Raw genomic sequence first — 21,586 nt, 5'->3', positions numbered from 1 at the left:
CCTAAAACGAAGAGGGTATAAGGAAGGAAACGAAAGAGGTGTAGTTTGAACTTCCCAACTCCTACAAAAGTAAATTTGTACATGACTAAGCTGTGAGTGATGTCGCCGGGTCCTGCTACGTAACACTGAAGTGTGTCCTGCCAAAACAAGCAGCCAAAGGCTTTCCTTGGTATTTATTTTAGAAAACAGTAAGACTGAGGCTGTTTTTAGAGCCTGATGTAACACCATGGTGATGGTTTCCTCATCAGCTGGCAGACACTGCCCCAATTGCCTTATCAGACGTGCTGTGAGGACAGGGGTGATGCAGAGCTCCACGAACCAGTGCACCAACACACGGGACACAGCAAATTTTCCTCAGGTTAGAGCAAAAGAGATAGGTCAAACCTAATCAGAGTAGTGCAAAAAACCTAAAGGTGAAACAGTTGGAGCATTAGGCATGAGAATAACTAAGGAGTGGAGAGAACTAGAATATATGAGGATCTGAAGGATGAAATTCAGGAAATGTTCTTGTTAGGATGCTGTTAAAAGGTTTCAGCTGTCACCAAAATGTGCAGTGGAATATGTAAAAGTATTGTGGAGATAGTTTAAATGGGTGAATTGCCGAGGAGCAGCTCTGGAAAGCTGTCCTTTGACAGGAACAGACATGTTTAAACCTGGTTTCAGCTGAGTCAATGGAAATCCTTCCCTTAATCTCAGGACAGGATTTCACTTTGAACCCAGAATAATTCTCCCACAGGTTATTCATAGAATCATGAATATCTCGAGCTGGAAGGGACCCACAAGGATCATCGAGTCTGACTCCTGGCCCTGCACAGCCAGCCAGGAATCACACACTCCCTGATTCCCCTCTATCCCCTTCCCTTTGGTTTTTGGAGCAGCACTGGAGTCCTGTAAAATTCAGAGCCTGTTTCTGGATCCAGATGTAGCACAGCTGTACACAAAGCTTTCTACCTTCTCTGCCAGTTTATGTCACTGTTGGCTCACAGATGGGTATCCCAGGTATTTTAAGGGTCCATTTAGAGGCAGCTGTGACAGGAGCCAAATCTAAGCTGCTCTTCAACAATATTTATTACTTTTAGGGTGACTACTGGGAGCGCAAGTGTCGAGGAACTAATCTCTAAAAATCAAAGTGCTGATCAGTAAATCTAATACTGAACAGGGTGTTTCACTCAGTGGACAACAGTGCTGGGCTGATCCCTGTGTAATCCCTCTCCAGCCCAAACAGAGTTCCCTCCATCAAAATTGGCAACAGAAAATAATCCAGTGCTGCTTTTAGATTCAGTCCAAATTCTGTGACTGATGTCAACAAAACATTTCCTGTGCATCTCTGCTCTGGAGCCAGGCTGGGAGAGCTGGGGGGGTTCACCTGGAGAAGAGAAGGATCCAGGGAGATTTGAGAGCCCCTTCCAGGGCCTGAAGGGGCTCCAGGAGAGCTGGAGAGGGACTGGGGACAAGGGATGGAGGGACAGGACACAGGGAATGGCTTCCCACTGCCAGAGGGCAGCGATAGATGGGATATTGGGAAGAGATTCTTCCCTGTGGGGGTGGGGAGGCCCTGGCACAGGTTACCCAGAGAATCTGTGGCTGCCCCATCCCTGGAAGTGTCCAAGGCCAGGTTGGGTGGGACTTGGAGCAACCTGAGCTAGTGGGAGGTGTCCCTGCCTATGATGGAGGGTTGGTTAAATCTTTAAAATCCCTTCCACACCATTCTGGGATTCTCTGATTCAAAGAGCCTTCAACAGCAAAAGAAAAACGTGAATTGTCAAACCAACACATTTCTTTATTCTTTTCTGTCTTTATTTTGAGGCAGACCCAGAAGCAATGAAATCTTTGTTCATTCTTGATGCACTGTTTTTTTCTGCAGTGTTTTAAAAATGGTCCTGAAAAGAAAAAAAATGTGATCAGCAACCCAAATATCAAGAGATTTCTGTGCAAGAGACAATATTTCATTATAGGAAGACATTAGAGAACTGAGTAACTGGTACATTTTCGTGCTTTGATACAACTAGCCTGTGCCATCTCTGTTTCTAGAAGAGTTCACTACATCTGAATAGGAAAGAGTTTAATCTTCTCAGATGGCAATAGGTCTTTCCTAAGTGGAGTAGGATTCCATAAAAAACAAAGTAGAGGCCATAAATACTGAAGGCATTGCAGGATTGATTTGGGTCTTAAATTTCATTTTTAAGGGAAGAGAAAAATACAGGAACTCCTGTCTTTCCTCACCTCTTGCCCATTCCAGGCTGGAACTGTTCCATCAGTAGGTGCAGTACAGGTAACAGACGTTAATTTTCCAGCACCAGACACGTTCATTGCTGGACAGATAAGCCATGACAAGCGTTTTTCCTACAATAAAATAAGAATTAGAAAACAACACAGAATTAAATAGGACTGAAAGGGCTGGTTCTCCACGAGCTCTGGTTAAAGATGTGGAGCTCAGCACACCCGGAAAAACCCCATGGCTGCCCTTTGGCCAGAAAATTACTGAGCATCATTAAATGTGTGAGAGTTCCCTCTCAGAGCATTACCTGACACGTGACAGACAACTGGGGGTTTATTGGAGGTTCCAAAACAGATTAAGGTGACAGGTTGCTGTGCAGAGGTGCACCTCACTGTTTTCTCTGACTGATTCATGGTCAGGGAAGAGACTTCAGAAATGAAGCCGTTTCTTCCCCCCCAGAGATGACCTAATGAGACACAGTCATGAGATAAGGTTTTGCGTCAGCATCTTTTATGTAAATTCTTTTTTAGGGCTGGTAAGGGAGTGTTACAGTTGACCACTTCATGAAGGAAAACAAACAGGCAGAGTTCTATTTTTAGTCTTCTGAGAGTATAACTCCCAAATGCCATTTTTCCAGAGGTGATCCGTTGAGTTTCCACATTTCTGCTCATGGTCAGCCAAGCTTTTAACACGGAATTGCATCTTAAATTCATGTGACAGTTACATACAAATCTTTCGAAGTGCTTCTGATATCTAACACAAAATTCACAGCTTCTTTTTAACATCTTTTAGCATCTTTGAGAGCTTCATCAAAACTCAGTTAACTCCAGCTAAGCATTTTGAGAACTGCTACATACAACAAGGCAAGTAACCAAACCAAACTCTGTTTTCTCTACTGCCTAAACCAAGGTGAATATAACCATCCCTCAGATTTTTAGATTCTTTACTGGACACATTTACTGGATCTGTTATTGCTCAGGTAGTTCGAGTGGGTATTTTCCTTATACAATAGTAAAATCCTAAACAATTATCAATTGCTAAATAAATGCTAAATAAAAATTAATTACATCAATAAATCACTGTAGATAACAATGGGGCAGAAGACAAGTGTACATCAATACTTGGAATGGAATGATGTTCAGGGCTTAAAGAGGAAAAGCTTTGCTCCTGAAAAATAGGTGTACCTGTACAACATCAGTGTTTTAGCACTGTACAACCAAACAAAAGTGATTTTGATATTTTGAGCACTGGAAGCAGCTTTACCTGCTCTCTGAAGTGTTGCTCCAGAATTCTCGTGCCGGGAAAAAAAATTAAAAAAGGATTTTAGACACACTGAAGACAATTCAAAGCATTTAACACCCCAAGGAATGGTAATGGATTGAACCTCTGTTCTGCCACTACAGCCCCAGTTCTTTGAACCTTTGGTGTTATGCATTCAAAGAAAGTGTAAATGCAAGTGTGGGATTGTGGGAGAGTTTTCAAAACAAATCAGTGTGGTCATGGTTTATGTTCTTCTTCTTGTCCCTCTTCAAGGAAACATGAGAATAAAAGTCCCTATAGTATTCCATTTGGGGTTTTTTCACATGAGAGAGGTCATAACCATGTACCACGCAGGGAAGGGTTGTGACACTACCATCATGTACAGAATTAATTTGGTATTGAAAACAGTAACATCAGTCACCAGGAACCACCTCTGGCCCATAAAGATCCCACAAACTGCCCGCTGGTCAGCAGGTATGGCAGCCTGGCTTGTTCCTACCTCCCTGCTGGCAGGTAGAGGCTGCAGGAAGCTGTTCAGACTCTGAGGAACGTGTTCCCAATTTGTCTTGGCCGGTGCCTGTGCCGGTTTTCCCTTTGTGTGCGTCACTGGGCGTGCTGGATGGCATTCCTCGATACCGCCGGCGATACACCCCTGTTTGGAGAGGGGTGTCGTGTTCCACCTGCATGGGAAGTGTGTCCTGCTCAGGGATTGTGCTGCTCTGGTGACATTAAAATACACTGCCAGTTCACCAGGGGAATTTGGCTAAAGGAGAGGGAGGAGGCACAGCCTCTGCTCCCAGAGACACCCAGCAGTGTCCCAGTCCCAGGACTGTGATGAATTCACAGGTGCTCAGGAGCTCAGTGAGGAAATCTCTGGTGTGAGCAAAGCCAGATCACACGAGCAGAAGGGGTGGGTTTAGTAAGACCACATCACTGTATTGTGAACCACCTGCACCTCACTCCCACCCCTTGGAAGGGCTGCAGGACACCTGCACCACCCTCACTTACACACTCAGTGTACAAAGAAATGAGGTTATGGGTTTTCTCCTTATTTCCACTGTCCCTAGAGGTGCTTTACTCAAGACTTTGACTTCCTCCAAAGCACGTAAAGTAAAATTGAGTGAACCTGGTGGTAGCAGCTCCCCACCAAAGTGCCGGGTCTCAGCTAAAAGCAGCATTGCATGCAACTTCCCTGCTCCTACACATTTCCCTTCAGAATGGCCATTCTGGACCTGGAGCTGCCTTACTGATCCCACCAACTGGCTCTGCCTCAGGTGAGATGTGGTAGCTTCATTTTGCAGCAGTCTTGCAGCAGGAGCTGTGGGCAGGCTCTTCCAGCATGGCAAGGGGAGCAGCAAAGCTGGGGCACCCCAAGTTCAGTCCTGCACTGGAGGCTGTTGCAGTGCTTCCCAGCTCAGCAGCAAAGGCAAGAACTGGTCCTGGTCTGGGGTGAACCAGCTGGTTCAGGGGCCTCACAAGGGGCAGCATGATGGAACCACCTGGTAGGGGTTTGCTCTCTCCCTTTGGTGGTTGTCCCCCATCCTGCTGTGTCACACCATCAGGGAAGGCCATGAAACAAGCTGAGGAGCTGTGAGCCCATCTCTCTAGCACAAACACCAGTGAAAGTGGGGAAAAAACTCCCAAACAAACCCAGACCAAGCTTGTGATCCGCCTTTTTGGTGCCATCACTGGGTTTCATCCTGTTTCTGTATCCTGAGACAGGACCTGAGCTCAGACAGCTGCAGGCATTGGGTAACATCTGCCTGCCCCAAAACCTGGTGGTTTGCACCCAAACTGGGGAGCATAGGATGTACAGACAGCCCCTGACAAGCACGTTGGCAGGAAAAGCAGAGCCCAGGTCTCCTGAGTGGTAATCCTGCCTGCTGGGCATATTCCCTTCCCCGTGGCCTCTGGGCCATGCAGAGCTCATGTCGAAGCCTGCACAGGTTCTATTTTTCATGTTCAGTAAAATTTGACTCAGTTTGTGCCAAAATCTCTCAGGATTCTCCCTCCCCTGTCCCCCATGAGTTATGTTTCCTTAAAAAACCACAACCCTCTCTGAGTACCTTAGAAATGCACCATAAGCACTAAGCCAACACGAGACAATAATAAATGAGGCAGAATTACATGCCAGGATGTGCTGGTGATAATGTTTTCCACTAAAGACGGGAGCAGTGAAATTTTCCAGCACAACAACAGAGGCCCTGCTCCCCCACCCCACGTGGAACACGAGAGAACTTCACCTGCCCACCCCGTGTCCGTCCAGCCCCAAACCGGCCCCACCTGCACCATCCCCCGGGGGTGACACACCAAGCCACCAGTGACGAGCTTGGCCAGCCCAGCACTGGCTGACCTTTAAATCCATCTTGTCTTGTCTGCATGCCCAAGAGGAAATCACGTGTGTGGCACGAGCCTGACCCAGAAATATTGCAGGGAGTAGGATATTTTGCGCGAATAAGGAAGGGCAGGGTCTGCAAGATGAATCACCACAACAATAATTATCCTGAGGAAAAACCTTGGAGGGTGGATTAACCGTGATAACTTGCCCTTTCAAGGTAACAACAATGCGAGCCGTCAGCTCTTCTCCACGGTGGGGGACAGAAAATGCTTTAGCACAAAGCATAAAAATAAAAATGATGGGAGTTCAGAAGAAGAGATTGCCCAAGGAGGCATCCTTCACTTCCCAACTGCCCCGGCTTCAGCCTGCCATTGTTATACAATATGCCACAAGAATTGCTTCAAAAACTATTTTTAGCACACCAGCAGCTTTCAGTGAAAATAAATAAAGGGCCAGACAGTTGCTATAAAGACAGGAAATAAACTTTAGAAACTCTTTAGCTTTTGGCTAAGCAGGGCAACTGATTTACACAGTTCCTGAGCGTGCACGATAGTCTCAGATAAGATGAACTCTGACGGTTTTCTCTTTTCTTTCCTCCCATCAGCGCAGTTATAACATCACCATCAGTGCTTTGTGACTGCTCCCCACCTGGAGCAAACACCAAGGCCAGGAACCTCAGGGTGCTGCAGTCTCTGCCTGCACCTCTGGTGTGTATCTCCCATGGTTGTACCACGTGCAGCCAAAGGGTTCAGAGCCAGCAGCCCCCATGAGCAGCAGCTGCAGTGCTGTGCCCATTCCCAGTCCCTGGAGGCAGCCCCTGTGGCCAGGACACATCATCACAGCAGTGCCCCTCTCCCTCCTCAGCCCACCCTGCTGCTTGGCTCAGGCAACAGGAGCACGAGTTCCTCCTGAGGAAGTGGGAAGAGCTCTGCTTGTGTGACACTTGAACTGCTCAGAGGAGCTTCAAGCATCCCAAAGATGGGCAGAGCCACGGTGGAGGTGAGTGACACAGGAAATGACCTCCCACCAGAGCAGCACCTCCAGCCCCTGCAGAGCCCCAGTGTGGGTGGGTACAGCTGCCCAGGGAGACCATGAATGACCTGCTGCTCATCCAACACCCCTGCACTGAGGGAGCAACGAGTAAAGGCCCAACTCTGTCTGCCAGCTGAAACAATATTCTACTTTTTGTTATTGAGCCAACCTTGTGTTCAGCCTTGGCTAAATGCTCCAAGCTACCATGTTGCCAAGCAGAGCAGTTGGTGGAGAGGTGACTATTTTGCTGCCTTTCAACTGGTCAAGGGAGGGGATTGTCCCACTCTGCTCTGCCCTGGGGCAGCCTCACCTCAACATTGGGGCAGTTTGGGGGGACACAATGGAAGGAAGGGATTGAGCCATCAGGGAGTGTCCAAAGGAGGCAACAGAGATGGGGAAGGGCCTTGATTTGAAGCCGTGTGAGGACACTGAGGGCACTTGGTGTGTTCAGCTGGAGCAGAGGAGACTGAGGGGAGACCTCAGTGCAGTTCCAGCTGCCTGGGCAGGGGCAGAGGAGGGGCAGGGACTGAGCTCTGCTCTGGGGGGACCAGGGACAGCAGCCAGGGAATGGCTGGAGCTGTGTCAGGGCAGGCTCAGGTTGGATCTCAGCAAAAGGTTCTTCCCCCAGAGGCTGGTTGGGCACTGCCCAGGCTCCCCAGGGCAGTGGGCACAGCCCCAAGGCTGCCAGAGCTCCAGGAGGGTTTGGATGATCCTCTGGGGCACAGGGGGTGACTCTTGGGGATGGGCCTGTGCAGGGCCAGGGGTTGGACTGGATGATCCTTGTGGGTCCCTTCCAGCTCAGCACATTCTGGGATTCTGTAACCAGTTATCTGCCTCAAGTCTGCTCTGAAGAGCTGAGGTGCCACAGCCTTGTCTGTGCTTCACCCCACCTGCCCCAGGGCTGGGGAAAGTGCTGGCATTCCTTCAGTGAATGCTGCCTGGAGCAGGTGCTTCCCAGGGCAAGAGCTGGAGAGAAAAACCCACCTGTGGTCACTCAAGGTCTGCACTGCCCCTGGACAGGACAGCTCTCTGCAGTGACCCCATCTGGGGCAGATAAACCCAAGTCTGGAAAGTGAAACCACGGGCAATCCATGCCCTGCTCCAGAGGCAAAGGTTGGTGCACAGGGAGCACGAGGCCTCACCTGCCCCTGCTCGTGGCTCACCAGGCACGGAGGAGGCTCTGCCTTGCACGGAATCTGCGCTGGGGAGGGAGGTGCTGTCAGACTACGCCGAGGAAAGGCTCTTCCTGCTCCTCTCCCGTTCCAGCTGAACCTCTGCCAGCAGCAAACAGAGCCACGGAAAGTGAAACCACAGCACCGAGTGGGGAAGGAACCTGGAGAAGGTGCTTCTCGGGCGCTGCTCCTTCGCTGGAGCTTGCAGTCACCACAGAACTCCTGTGCCCTTTGCAACCTGGGGAGTAACTTTAATAACAACAAGAAAACAAATGAAAACATTTCTCTGTCCCAATGGTATGTGGGTACCTTTCCATCTCACTGCTCCTGAGTTATAAGGAGTAAGTAACTTACCATTACTAAGCCTGTTAACAGCTTTATTTGCCTCTGCCACCTTCTCTTCATTTTGAACTAGGCTGCCAACATCCTCTAATTTCTCCCCACCAGCCTCTCCTGAACATCCTGGATGTCTCCTGTTTGGAGACAGGTCCATCAGCACTTGAAGGGTGGTCTGGAGGCAAGGTGAGGTCACATTACTTAAACACTATTTTCTTTGCTTTCTTAGCTGTACACAGAGATCCCCTCTGACTGCAGGAACATCCCTTCCCTCTGTTTTTAATTTAAGGTTTAACAAAGTGATTTTCATATTTTTACATCCCCAAAACATAAAAAAACCCCTTCAGCCACAGCCCTTCAGCTTGGACTTGGTCCTGCCTCCCCCAGTAACAGAACAAGAGTAAAACACCTTATCAGTGTGAACAGATCAGTTTTCCCTGTGGTGGAGTTGTTTTCAGCGTGCTGTGATGTGTATTACAAAAGCCAAAGATATAAATGATCAACTGGAAGCTTGAATTAATTTTTCCTCATGTCTAAATTAGGAGGGTGAGTAATTGCTGCAGTAATCGCAGGCAGAGCCTGTTTATCAATGCCAGTGAATAATTGGCTATTAAACAATAGTGCACTTTGCCTTTGAAAATTCACAACACTCCAACAGGAAGCACAGGGCCAGTTTTATATTGGCCTGGTGATGGATGAGAGGAGTGGCAGGATTACAAAGGCAGTTTGGGGAAAAGCTTCCTGACGTGTCTCCCCCAAAAGCATCCCTGTGCCTGAAGAGTTATCCTTGCTGCAAGGATAAGCACACAGTGGGCTTAGATTACAGCATCTGAAGTCACAGGGCCAAAATAGCACAAGCCTAATTCTGTAATCAATCACTCCTGATCACAGGCAGCCCCAGGCTGTGCCCCGAAACCACAGGCAGGAGCTGCCTCTTGTTTTCTGGTTTTGTACACGCGCCCGTCTGCCACTGTCTGACCTCACCCTTTGTTCATCACAGCATCTGGCCCTCTTATCTTCCTTCTGCCCTCCCATTTTCCATGCCAAGCCTATCCTCTTCCCACCATGCTCCTCATCCCTTCCTCTGACAACTCTGGATCAGATCCCTGTCCTCCCAGTGTACCACCCTCCCTGCCCAGCTCCACCAACCCCTCACTCCACCTGCTTTTCAGTGCCACCACTCCATTTCTTTCCCCTCCTAGACTCTGTGTGCTCACCCCAGGCACCCACAGCTCCTCCAGCTCCCAGGAACTCACCTGTGCTCTCTTCCTCTTCCAAGCCTCTTCCTTTCTCTGAGCTTTCTGGATCAGGAGCAGACATGGTGCAAATGATTCGGGATCCCTCCTGTTCCTGCTGCTTTCAAGCCCTTTCTCTTGCCCAATCTCTCCTCATCCTCCTCCAGGATTCACCCAAAGCTCTTTCTTCTCCTCCCAGATTCCCCCACCCACTGTTGGTGGTGTCAGGTTCTGGTGTGACAACCCAACCAGTCTCTCACGTTGGCATCTCCATATCCTTGCTCCTTCACTTCATCCACAGCTCGTTTGACTCTCTCAGTCACTCTCAAATGGTTAATCTGCAATATTCTCCACCAACCACTGCTCTTCCTCACCTCCCTGCTGTGCAAATCCCCCCTCTGCTCACTGCTCATCCAGATAATTCAATTAGTTTTCCCCTGCTCCTCTGTTTGCAGACCTCTCCTCCCTGTCCTTTTCTCAATTTGAAAATTGCTCATTTACTTTCAGGCTTCATTTCAGTTCCAGTCTAGACTGTTCTCCCAGAGTCTGACTGAATTTCACTTTTCCCCCCCGAAGCTGTTAACACAGCAGCAATTCATTCTCTCTACCTCTGTACCATCACCTTCCCAACTAAGCAGCTGTAAGATCCAGCTGAATCTGAACAAGTGTATCTGCAACTCTGGCTGATGCAACTCCTGGCTCTCTTCTCCTGGCTCCCCTGTCCTCCTAGGAAACATGAGCTGACTGGTTTTGCTCACCTCTGCGGTAGGGCACTGGTCTGTTTTCCCTTCCAGTGGCATCTCCATGACATTTCACTGTCTTTCATCCTTCTTTCTTCCCTTTTAATTCTAATTATCCTTAACTCTTTCTCATTTAGCCTTGAATTCTGCAATTTCCCCTTCACCAACATCCTTTAGCGTCTCCTTTCTTTAAGATGTACCAAAATGTCCTTGATTTCCCTCTTGTCCTTCCAGACTCTGGTCCCTCCCATAGCTCACTGCTGTTTGTAATATCCTGGTGTTCCTCTGGAAGTTTCTGCCCCTCACATCTTACGGAAACTTCTCTGGTGGAGGTCTCTCATCTCTTCTTACCAAGATGCCAGTCAGCCACTTCCTTTTATCTTCATTTGCTTTTAGCACAGTTGACCACGCTCCTCTCGAGCCCTTGTTCTCTGGACTCAGCCCCCCTCATCCCCAGCCCCCAGCACATTTGCTAAGCAGTTTTCAGCAGCCTTGAACAGCTCTTGGTCTCTTTTTTCCTACATCCCCTTTCCAAGGGAAAACCACCCACCAAACAAACCAAAAACCCAAACTCGCCTCCATACCCAAACTCACTGCCCACCTCTGCAGGGATGTCTCCTGTTTCACTGCTCAACTCCAGACCTGCCCTTTCTTTCCAACTAAAAAGTAAATAATAACAACAAAAGCTCTTTCTGTAGGATCAGCTCTTACTTAGATCTACTTTTAACTGGGGCTCATCCTGCCTAAAGCAAAGCTTGTGCCCATGTCTCAACAGAACCCCACTGTCCATCACTGACACCATGACCAGGTCTGTCCACAGCCCACCACGGCCTGTGCTCTCTCTCCTAGTGCCCAGTTTATGGATCCTTCAAGAGTGGTTTAATTCTCTTGAAGTTTTTCCACACTGGGTCCTTGCAAAAGCACATCACTTCTGCAGCCACCTCTTTCCCATACTGAGGAGTTCCTTTTTGCTGTGTCACTACCAAGAAGCCCTGGCTTGCAAAGCCCAGGGATCTGTGCAGGACTGGGGCACCTGACACAGGAAACGTGTGGACTTGTTGGAATGAGTCCAGAGGAGGCCATGGAGATGCTCCAAGCACCTCTGCTCTGGAGCCAGCCTGGGAGAGCTGGGGGGGTTCACCTGGAGGAGAGAAGGCTCCAGGGAGACATCAGAGCCCCTTCCAGTGCCTGAAGGGGCTCCAGGAGAGCTGGAAAGGGACTGGGGACAAGGGATGGAGGGACAGGACAAGGGGGAATGGCTTCCCACTGCCAGAGGACAGGGATAGATGGAATACTGGGGAGAGATTCTTCCCTGTGAGGGTGGGGAGGCCCTGGCCCAGGTTGCCCAGAGAAGCTGTGGCATGGGGCTTGGAGCAACCTGGGCTAGTGGGAGGTGTCCCTGCCCATGGCAGGGGGTGGAATGAGATGGGCTTTAAGGTCCCTTCCAGCCTAAACCATTCTGTGAGTCTGTGAAGATGGAATTATCAGAATCCTTTCCTACCACAAATCCATTACCAAATCTATAAATCCTCCCAGGAAGCTTTTCCGTCTGTGCCCCCTACTTGGTTCAAGCACAGTGCTGACACCTTTGAAGTAGCCCTTACTCTCCGGTCCATAAGAAATTAATTTCACAAGAGCACAGTCTTCTGAGATGTCTAAAGGGTTTGTGTGTGCACTTGCTCCCCCCTGGCCATGGCTCCCAAAACTCCCAGGAACACTCCAGTAAAGGCTGAAATTTTTGGTGTCTTTCTGGGCTTTCCCTTCCAATGAGCAGCACAGAGAACTCCCTCCCTGACAAGGGCAGTCACTGGAACCAGACCAGCAAGAACATGACTGGAAAGCTGTTTTAACCCAAAGCAGAAATCCAAGGTCGTGTCTGGAAGCCCCTTCCAGCTCAGAGAGCAGACACCAAATACTTTGCTTATCCTCTGTGACTACATGAGAGTCTTGGACCGAGACATGAAGCTTCTTAGAAAAATGACCAATTTTGGCAGATGGACGCTAGAACCAGTAATTAAGGTGCTGAATGTCCTCACCTGGCCATCAGAGAGATGGCCTCACCTCTGGCTGCAGTCTCAGTGACACCTGAGTGGTGTCACCACACAGGAGCTGCAGCAGGAGGGCAGCACAAAACCTCAGCTTCCTAACACCAAGTCTGTTCGTGTGGCTTGACCCAGCAAGGTCTGCTGAATCCAGTGAGGCCAGAACCACCCACAGCCACCAAACCCTTAGCCCAGACCCCCCAACAGCCCCTAGCCCTTGTGGCCTGGTCCTGATGTGCCTCCATTTACACCTTCTCCACTACACAAAGTACATGCTCGGACTCGATCCCGACGTATTCCGTGTCGTTAGACCCCCAACAGCTTACAATTATATGTTTAATACCTTTACAGTACTTACTCCACAATTACTCTTTGGAAATGTATAACTGGAGGGCTGTGTTACCAGGCCCATGGTAAACAGATGTGCTCCAAGTGTCTGTACAGGCAACCTTTCCAAAAACATGAATTAGCTTAGTCAAGCGTTTTCCACGAACGCATTTTTGACAGATCAGTTAATACTGTTTACATAATTTGAAACTAAATATTGAATGCAGGCCTATTTTGCCTTACATCTTGACATAAAATATATCTCTCTGTAGGTAGATAGGGAAATGTTCCCGGCTTTGCAAGGAGATAGGAAATTATTGATAAGAGCCCTGATATCTGCAATACAATACACTTTCCAAGGGTTCACAGAATTCCCCCAAAGTTCTCCTATTAGCAAAGGCTGTTTGAACAAACTTGGCTGGAAAACAAAATCTCGTTCAGTACTTTTCCCTTTTTTTTTTTTTTTTTGAACCTGCAGTGCTATTTTAAGACCAGTTTTATGGTTCCAGTTTAGGCAATGGCTAAAACGGAAGGGAAAAAAATGACAATATTTCATAACGTTTACATGGCTCACTCCTGACTCTCTCTCACACCATGATATCACCGTGGCCTCGTGTGTTTTTGGTGACATCTTGACATCAGCCTTGTAAAAGTGCACCTCAAATACTTGAATAGAGGAAAAGGGAAGTTTTATTTTGGAAAAAAGGACAGGGTTTGAGTTCTATCATTTTAATTATAGTTATATGGAGATATTAATCTAGTCATAGTCTCAAAATGTCTTCTGCTGATTGCCAGATTTGTAAATATGTGTTAGCCCAAGGTCAGGCCCCATCACAACAAAAAGCAGACCTGTGTCTTTCTGTGCCCTCCTCCCCATCATTCCACTTTCTCCACCCTTTCTCTCCTTCCTGCCGTGAACACGAGCTTGCTTCCCCTCATCTCCACATGATTTCCTCATGCTATTTGTTACCCCTTCCCATACACAGCTTTGTGACTCCGCCCTGCACATGGCCAGGGGACGGACACCACCCTTGTTGTCGCGGAGGCTGTTCCCCACCCAGCCAGCCGTGCCCTGTGCCGGGCACATCCCCCAGCCCGGCCGGCTCAGAGCCCACCGTGCTGCTGCAGTGACAGTGCCCAGCTCTGCCTCAGCCTTCTCCTCACCCTGCTGCTGCAAGGAACTGCCAGAGCTCAGCTTATGCCCTGACAAACCACAGGTTTTGTCCCCAGAAGTCCCTCTGCAGCACTCCTGTGTTCAACACCAGCTGGCCACAGCTCCCAAAGATGTCCCAGCTCTCTTCCCTCCACACGTGCTGTTGCTGCACCATCTCTCTTTACCTGAGGAGAACCTGATGGCTTTGGAAATACCTTCTTGGAAATACCTTCTGCAGCTTTCTGGTTCTTGCACTGCCTGGAAGACTGTCTCATATTTTCTGGATCAGATCCATGGTGCTTAAGACCTTTCTTTGGCAATGAATAATCTGCTTTGATGGTTCATCTTTTCACCTCTGTGTTCATTAATAAATGTGTAAAGGAAATGTCAGGTCTTTTTTTTTTAAAAAAAAAAGGGCAAAAATAGTATTTATCTAAATGCACATTGTGATAACAAAGGAATATTATTTTTTTGCAAATGCAATATATTCCCCAGTGTGTTTGTAACACGTAACTTACTTTGGAGTGGAATCAGAAAAGTCTCCCAAAGAAGCTGTGTGGGAAAACACGTAATTCAAAACAATCTGGATGAGCAGCATCTCTGTGAACAAATAGCTGTGTTTATGCCTGTCAGGGGACAAAAGGTAAACAAAGAGAACAAAAATGAGCCACTGAGAACTGGAAGTCACTGCATGTTGTGCAGTGGGCACGTGGTGACACTCATGTTGCTTGAGGGAACAGAAGATGCAGACCAGTGGGGTTCATGTACTTAGTTCAAAATGACTGGCAAAAAGAGGTTTGTTTCTCCAGTTCTGCTACTGATGTTAAGGATTGCTGTTGGAGAGAGCAGTTTACTTCAAGTATACTAATGATCAGCTCCTTCTCTGGTATGTGCAGCACAGGCAGAGGTTCCGAACTCCAAGCACTCGAGGTGGTAACCAGGGAGGGGAGCACAGCCTGCAGCTGTAGGCAGGGTTAAGCCCAATCCCATTTTGGAATACAGCCCCAAGACCAGCCCAGAGTGTGCTTGCACATGCCACAGCAAACTTCCTACTCCTAGAGAAAGGAAAAATTCAAGGGATTTACAAAACAGCACATGAACATCCCCCAAGTCCTCTTGACTGTGTTTTTTTAGAATTGCTGTTCATGTCTTCATACAGGGAGAATTCCAAGACCCAACCATATGAGTTTGCCCCAGAAGCAGGGCTGGGTGGAGCTCACCAGCTCAGGCTTGGAGCAGCTTCATCAACCTTGGTATGATGTAAAGTATTCCTTTATCTGCACTTGGATTAAAAAGTCTGAGCAAACCCTGAGAAACTCTGGACTCACAGACCATGTTTTCAGGAGCTCCTCAGGCCGTGTCCAGCTCCAAAAGCCAGCAGATGTGTCAGAGGCCATGGCAGAACAGAGCCTGCCTGGGTGCTCCCACACAGACACAGCTCTGCACCGTACAGGCACAAACCAGCTGCATCTTCCGAGTCACTGAACAGCCAACAAACTCCCAAATCAGCCAAACAGCCATTCCAAAGCTCTTTCCTCTCCCCAACTCTTCTACTGGCTTCTAATCATCCATCCCCATCCCCAAAGCTCCCACAGCCCTCTGAGCCCATCAGTTCCTAGCTAGATGGAGCTGCAGGTAATTAGCTCCCAGACAGCTGTCCATGCCCAAACTCCTTCTGCTCCCTGGCTTGATTCACTGCTGGGGTCACCATCAGCCTGGCTCAGATGGGCCCTATCTGGAGGACACCTCAGTGGAACCTGGGGGTCTGAGCCTCCCTCTCAAAAGGTACAACATTCCTGAGGTTTCTGTCCCTGGCCTGAGCTCACCAGACACTTGTTTGCATCACCAAATCAACTGATTAATCACAGCAAGGCACCTTTTCATTGCCACAAGGGTTCAAAACCCACCCAGATTTGCTCTGGAAAGCTCTGGTCAGGCGGCTCTCGCCCTTCCTGAGCTCTGATCTGCCACAGCTCCTCACGGATTTCACTCCTCCCTTTTTATTGGTCCTTCTGCAGTCCCACGGATACATCTGTAAGCTGAGAAGCCACTGTGGTTGCTGATGACATGACACATTGCAGGAGTGGGCCAAGGAGAGCTCGGGAAATTAACTCAGTTTGCAAATCTTATTTATTTATTTATTGTATTTTTTTCCACCTGCTTTTAGGAGGTAGCAGATTCTTAATACAGACTGTTGGTATATTAACCTCACGTTTTTGCTGCTGAAAGGACTCTCTGGTCTGACTTCTACAGGAGGTGTTTTGACAACAAAACAGTGCAGCTATGATTAGCCTGATAAAAGGGAGCCAGAGCTGGAGTATTGATGGTATGTGCATCTAGGATCTAGTTACAAAATGGGCTTTTAACCACATTTTCCCTTGTGAATTCATGTTATCAGAGGCCATCTGAAAAAAAAAAAAAAGACAGACAACCTTTCTTTTTCATTTTAGGTGGATATGTTTCTTGTGTTTCTTTATGCTTATGAAAAATGAGACATTAATAACCTTGACTAGAACCACACACTGAGCAGACTGTGCAAACTTCCTTACTCAGCTTCAGTAACCCCTGCTGAGACCAGGAGCAGCAGTGACCCTCTTTAACTACTGGATCCAGTTGTGGTTTTGTGAGGGAGCCCAGCAATCCTGAAGGATTGTATCAAGACCGACAGACTTTTCAAGCTTCTTTTTTTTTTGCATCTAATTTATTTTGAGAATACATTTTCAGAGCTGATTAGCTGGTGTACTAAATCACTGCACTGCCTAACCCCAAAAAGCAACCCTGACTAACAATTAACAATAGAAACACCATTGTGGCAACAAGTGATGGATGGCTCCAGGGTGTAGCTTGGGCCTAGGCTTTGTTCAGAAGAAAGTTGCTGCTGCTAAATAAAGACATGGGTAGTAAAAGGTGAGAGCAAAGAGATCATATCTGGAATAAAACTATTTGCTCTGCTTGGGGATATGTTTCCTCATAGCAACGAGCATCTCAGGAGAGGCAGGGGAGCCCCATGGCTCAGATCACCAGTCTGGCACCAGAGTCATGGAATGGTTTGGGTTGGAAGGGACCTTAAAGCTCATCCAATTCCACCCCTGCCATGGGCAGGGACACCTCCCACTAGCCCAGGTTGCTCCAAGCCCTGTCCAACCTGGCCTTGGAAAATTCCAGGGATGGGGCAGCCACAGTTTCTCTGGGCAACCTGTGCCAGGGCCTCCCCACCCTGAGAGGGAAGAATTTTCCCATCTCACTCTGCCCTCCTTCAGCTTAAGGCCATTCCCCCTTGTCCTATCACTCCACACCCTTATGAAAAATCCCGCTCCAGCCTCCCTGTAGGCCCCTTTAGGGACTGGCAGGACCAGTAGAACCAAACCTCCCTCTGCCATAGCCTGGAACAAAACAGGCTCTCAAGGTTCCTTCTCTTGGGCTGTGGGTGAAGCACAGTGGAAAGGTCACTGTTTTCTCCCAGGTTGCACATTTAAGACTTGTACGTAGGGCCTGTGATTTCAGGCCTGCAGAGACCCTCTGCCCTGTGCCCTGGCAGCCAGGAGGGCCAACCCTGTCCTGGGGTATCAGGGGATTGTCCCTCTCTGCTCTGCCCTGGGGCGGCCTCACCTCAACATTGGGGCAGTTTGGGGGGACACAATGGAAGGAAGGGATTGAGCCATCAGAGAGTGTCCAAAGGAGGCAACAGAGATGGGGAAGGGCCTTGATTTGAAGCCATGGGAGGACACTGAGGGCACTTGGTGTGTTCAGCTGGAGCAGAGGAGACTGAGGGGAGACCTCAGTGCAGTTCCAGCTGCCTGGGCAGGGGCAGAGGAGGGGCAGGGACTGAGCTCTGCTCTGGGGGGACCAGGGACAGCAGCCAGGGAATGGCTGGAGCTGTGTCAGGGCAGGCTCAGGTTGGATCTCAGCCAAAGGTTCTTCCCCCAGAGGCTGGTTGGGCACTGCCCAGGCTCCCCAGGGCAGTGGGCACAGCCCCAAGGCTGCCAGAGCTCTAGGAGGGTTTGGATGATCCTCTGGGGCACAGGGGGTGACTCTTGGGGATGGGCCTGGGCAGGGCCAGGGGTTGGACTGGATGATCCTTGTGGGTCCCTTCCAACTCAGCAGATTCTGGGATTCTGTGGTTCCTTGGAGCTGGGTGTCCCACTGGCTGCCAGCCCACACCCAGTGATTGCAGCATCCTGGTCCATCCAGGCTGCCCCACACCCGGGCAGGGGCTGCTGAGCACACACCAGCTGGTCTCCCCTGAGGCAGAGTGAGCCAGGCTCTCCTCTCCCCGTGCCTTGGAGTCTCTCCCTGGTCAGGTCAGAGGAATGTGTTTGGAACAGGCCTGTCCCTTCCTGATGGCACAGACAGCTGTGCTTCATGGAGGAGCATAAACTGCCTCCCAAGTTCCTGCAAATAGGACACAGGGTTCTTCCAGAACAATCCCGAGAGCTGGTTTTGTACCTGCAGCCCACCTTCTCCTGAATCAGGATCTCTGGGATTTCTTTTAAATCCTTTTAAGAGCATGGTTTCAAGTTCATTTCTGTTGCCACAGGCAATTTTCTGATTCCTACTTTTCTGTCACTGATTTCTAATTATTTTTCTAAGGTTTGTGTTAATTTACCAATTTTCCTAAAACTTATTACTCTACTCTGTTAAGAGAAGTAGAATAATTTATCATAATGCCTCCTATTGATTATGTTATGCAGATATTAGAATCTATTTATTAGAAATAATAAAAATGAAGACATAGTGTAAAAAAGGAAGCTGGATATACATGCCCTGTAAAACAGGTGTCAGGTAAAGATTAGTTACTGCAGACCACTCAGAAGGCATCATGGTTGAAAGGACCATTTAAGGTCTACAGCATTTTAAATAATGATTGAAAAACTCTGAGAAATTTTGCCAAACAAGCAAAACTACCTCCTTTAATCTGCACAGGAATGTTATTTTATATATGCTTCACATGCCCACACACAGATGCTCACGTATATCTAGGTCACAACTTTTTTAGGAATGAACAGAGCAAGTTATTGATTAGCCCAGTAAATTATTTATCTTCATTTTCTGAGAAGGCTTTGCCATTTTCTGCTCTTCCTGAACCTTAAGACAACAGTTTGCTCAGCCTTGACCTATCCCATACCCTTGTGCTGTGCTAAACAGATGACTTGCTGAGGTTGAATTATACTAAACATCAGAAATGCAAAAAAAAAAAAATCCCCAAAATGAAGCCTAAAGAGGTCCTGCACTGTGTTTTATGTGCCAGATCACCAGAGTGGGGAATATGGACTGAAACTCCGAAGCAAATTTAAAATGACCTCCCAGTTATGTTATTGTTCAGAGGGTAGATTTGCTTTTTGGAAAGGAAGTTTCGTTTCAGGATGAGACTCCTGAGACTTTTTGTGCCCATTTCTGCTCAAGGACTATTGAACCAACGTGACCAGTTGCACTAAGAGCAACAAAAAAAGCAACAACCCCCACCTCCACCCTGTGTCCCAGAGTCCTCTTCAGCAGCAGCTCTGTTGCTCACCTGCAGTATTTTGGAGGTTGTTTTGGATGGTCCTAGCCTTTAGAAGCCCAACTGATGGATCAGGACATCACTGTCCTGAGCTATATATGATGCAAAAAATACAGACCTTCATTGCCAAATCTGCACAGGCAAAACAGATGCTTTGGTGAGTGGCTGCAATGGCAGGGCACATTCTGACACTTAGAAAGCTGCTCGATGTGCACAGAGGACAGTGTGCTGAGCAACCCACACCTCCTGACAGGACTGATAACACTGATGGCACAGAAGTACAGGCCAGATGTTTGGGCAAGGTGCATGTTTGGTCCTGCATGAGGCAGCATGGCCTGTTTAACCTCACAGAGCTCAGCAAACAGCTCCGTCTGTGTGTGCTGGAGGAGCCTGTTGTGTGCAGGGTATGGCAGCTCTCCCAGATGCCCTGCTGGCTGCACACCCACTGCTCCCTGCACATGGTGAGGTGCACGGCACTGTTAACATCAACACATAACATCCTTGCTGGTCAGAGGAGAGGATGGACAACTGCAGACTGAAATCCAGCCTTTCTGCCTGCTCTTAATGGCACTTGCCTTTGCTGGAAGGTTGCTCTCCCACCCGAAGAGGATCTGCCCCAAGCCTCGAATTTATTCTCACCAATACATGCTGCCTTCTATTCACACCTGGCCCATCACCTTGTACCTGGTGCTGGATGTGCTCCAGGGCTGGGAGCCTGCTTTGCTCCACTGGAGGCTGCAAAGGCCTTGGGGCAGCTGCTCCCACCGCCCCAAATGCCCTGTAGGTGCTGAGGGCTGCCCACTCTGTCCACTGCTGCCCGCGCTTCCCTCTCTCCCTGTTCTTCCCCCTCTCCCTGCTCCTCCCTCTCCACCCGCTCTCCCCTCTCTCCACCGCTCCCTCTGCTGCAGTTCCCGCCGTCCCCGCCGAGTGTCGCTCTGATAAAGAGGTTGCGGCGGGCGCTGCCCGCGGGGCTCGGGGCGTCCGCGCATCCCCCGCATCCCCCGCACCCCTGAACCCCCCTCACCCCTTGGACCCCCCCACACCTGTACTCCGCACCCCTCGTAGTCCCGCACCCCTCCGTCCCGCACCCAGCCCTCCCCGCACCCTGCGCCCTCCCCCCACCCCCACTGGACCCCGCACTCCCTCACCCCCCGCACTTCCTGCACCCCGCACTTCCCATCCCCAGACCCCGCGCCCCTCGTACTCCGGCACCCCGCACTCCTGTACCCTGCCCCCTCCACTGCCTCCCGCACACTCGCACCCCCCGCACTCCCGCACACTGTACCTCCCGCATCCCCCGCACTCCGCTCCGTTCCCCGCACGGGCCCGGTCCGGTCTCTGGATCCGGCCGCCCGTGGGAAGGACGCGCGGGGAGGCTGCGGGGCGCCCAGGGGATGTGAATCCTCCGCCCGCACCGGGGAAGGGAGCGATGGAGAGATGAGGTGGGACCCCCTCTCCGGGCCCTGGGCACTCGGCAGGGACGGACCCGGCCGCCCCCACCCCCCCGGGACCGGCTGCACCCCCGCTCGTCCCCCCGCTCCGGGGCCGTGCGGGGAGCGGCGGGTCCCTGCGGGCGCACCCGCTGTCCCGCAAAGGAGGCTCCAGCTCCTCGGAGGGGCTCCGGACCGGCTCCTCGGAGGGACCCTGAGGGATCCTGTCATCGTGTTTTTGTTTTCAGAAAAACATTATCAGCAGAACAATTCCCGCACCACACCCCTGTTATCATTTAGGTAACCTCCCTGTTAGAAATATTTGAAGTGGATAATAAAATAGTCACCATATCCGTGTAAATTCCCGCAACGAGGAGACGGGATCCTCCTCTCTGCCGGGCCGATCCCCCTCCCCGCGGAGCGCCCGCACCCCCCGCTCTGCCCCCACCGTGGGCTCGGGCCGCGGACACCCGACGTGAACCCACGGCCACGGGGGCCGGCGGGACCGAGCCCTGCCTCTGTCACTGGAAGGATCAGTCACAAAACCAGCGGGGAGGGCACTGCGGGCACACGGGGCTCGCTCTTGCCCGCCGGAGGCCGCACCTGCCGGTGCCGCCTCTGCCCGCGGTGCGGGACGGGGCGGCGCTGCGGGGATGCTCGGCCGCCCGGGGCTCACCCGGCGCGGGGCCGGGGAGGCTGCGGGGAGGCAGAGCGAGGGGAGGAGCGTCGGGGCACACGCATAAAACCGGCCTCAGGTGCTCGGCGGCCCCGGCGAGCGGGCGGCGAGCGCGGAGTCAAAGCTT

The 21,586-nt window shown here is 50.1% G+C and overlaps 1 protein-coding gene and 1 long non-coding RNA gene across 5 annotated transcripts in view; one reads left to right on the top strand and one right to left on the bottom strand.

Annotated features, from left to right (window-relative positions):
- LOC135420517 (uncharacterized) overlaps positions 1-21,586 on the top strand; it is a 490,234-nt gene that overhangs the window by 53,335 nt on the left and 415,313 nt on the right. The window lies entirely within an intron of this gene.
- LOC135420511 (uncharacterized) lies at positions 1,760-21,536 on the bottom strand. 4 transcript variants are annotated; one of them, XR_010433561.1, is made up of 5 exons: positions 21,131-21,536; positions 19,317-19,485; positions 7,991-8,269; positions 2,224-2,343; positions 1,760-1,880 (listed from the first exon to the last, which is right to left on the bottom strand). It is a non-coding gene; the product is annotated as an uncharacterized LOC135420511 (long non-coding RNA). The 4 variants fall into 4 exon arrangements; XR_010433563.1 differs by lacking the exon at positions 19,317-19,485 and having other exon boundaries at positions 21,131-21,451; XR_010433562.1 differs by lacking the exons at positions 19,317-19,485; positions 21,131-21,536 and adding an exon at positions 8,375-11,518.

This window comes from Pseudopipra pipra, chromosome 11 (genome assembly GCF_036250125.1).
Source record: "Pseudopipra pipra isolate bDixPip1 chromosome 11, bDixPip1.hap1, whole genome shotgun sequence".
Lineage (NCBI taxonomy): Eukaryota > Metazoa > Chordata > Aves > Passeriformes > Pipridae > Pseudopipra > Pseudopipra pipra.
The sequence above is the reverse complement of the archived record's forward strand: the minus strand, read 5'-3'. Positions and strand labels throughout refer to the sequence as shown.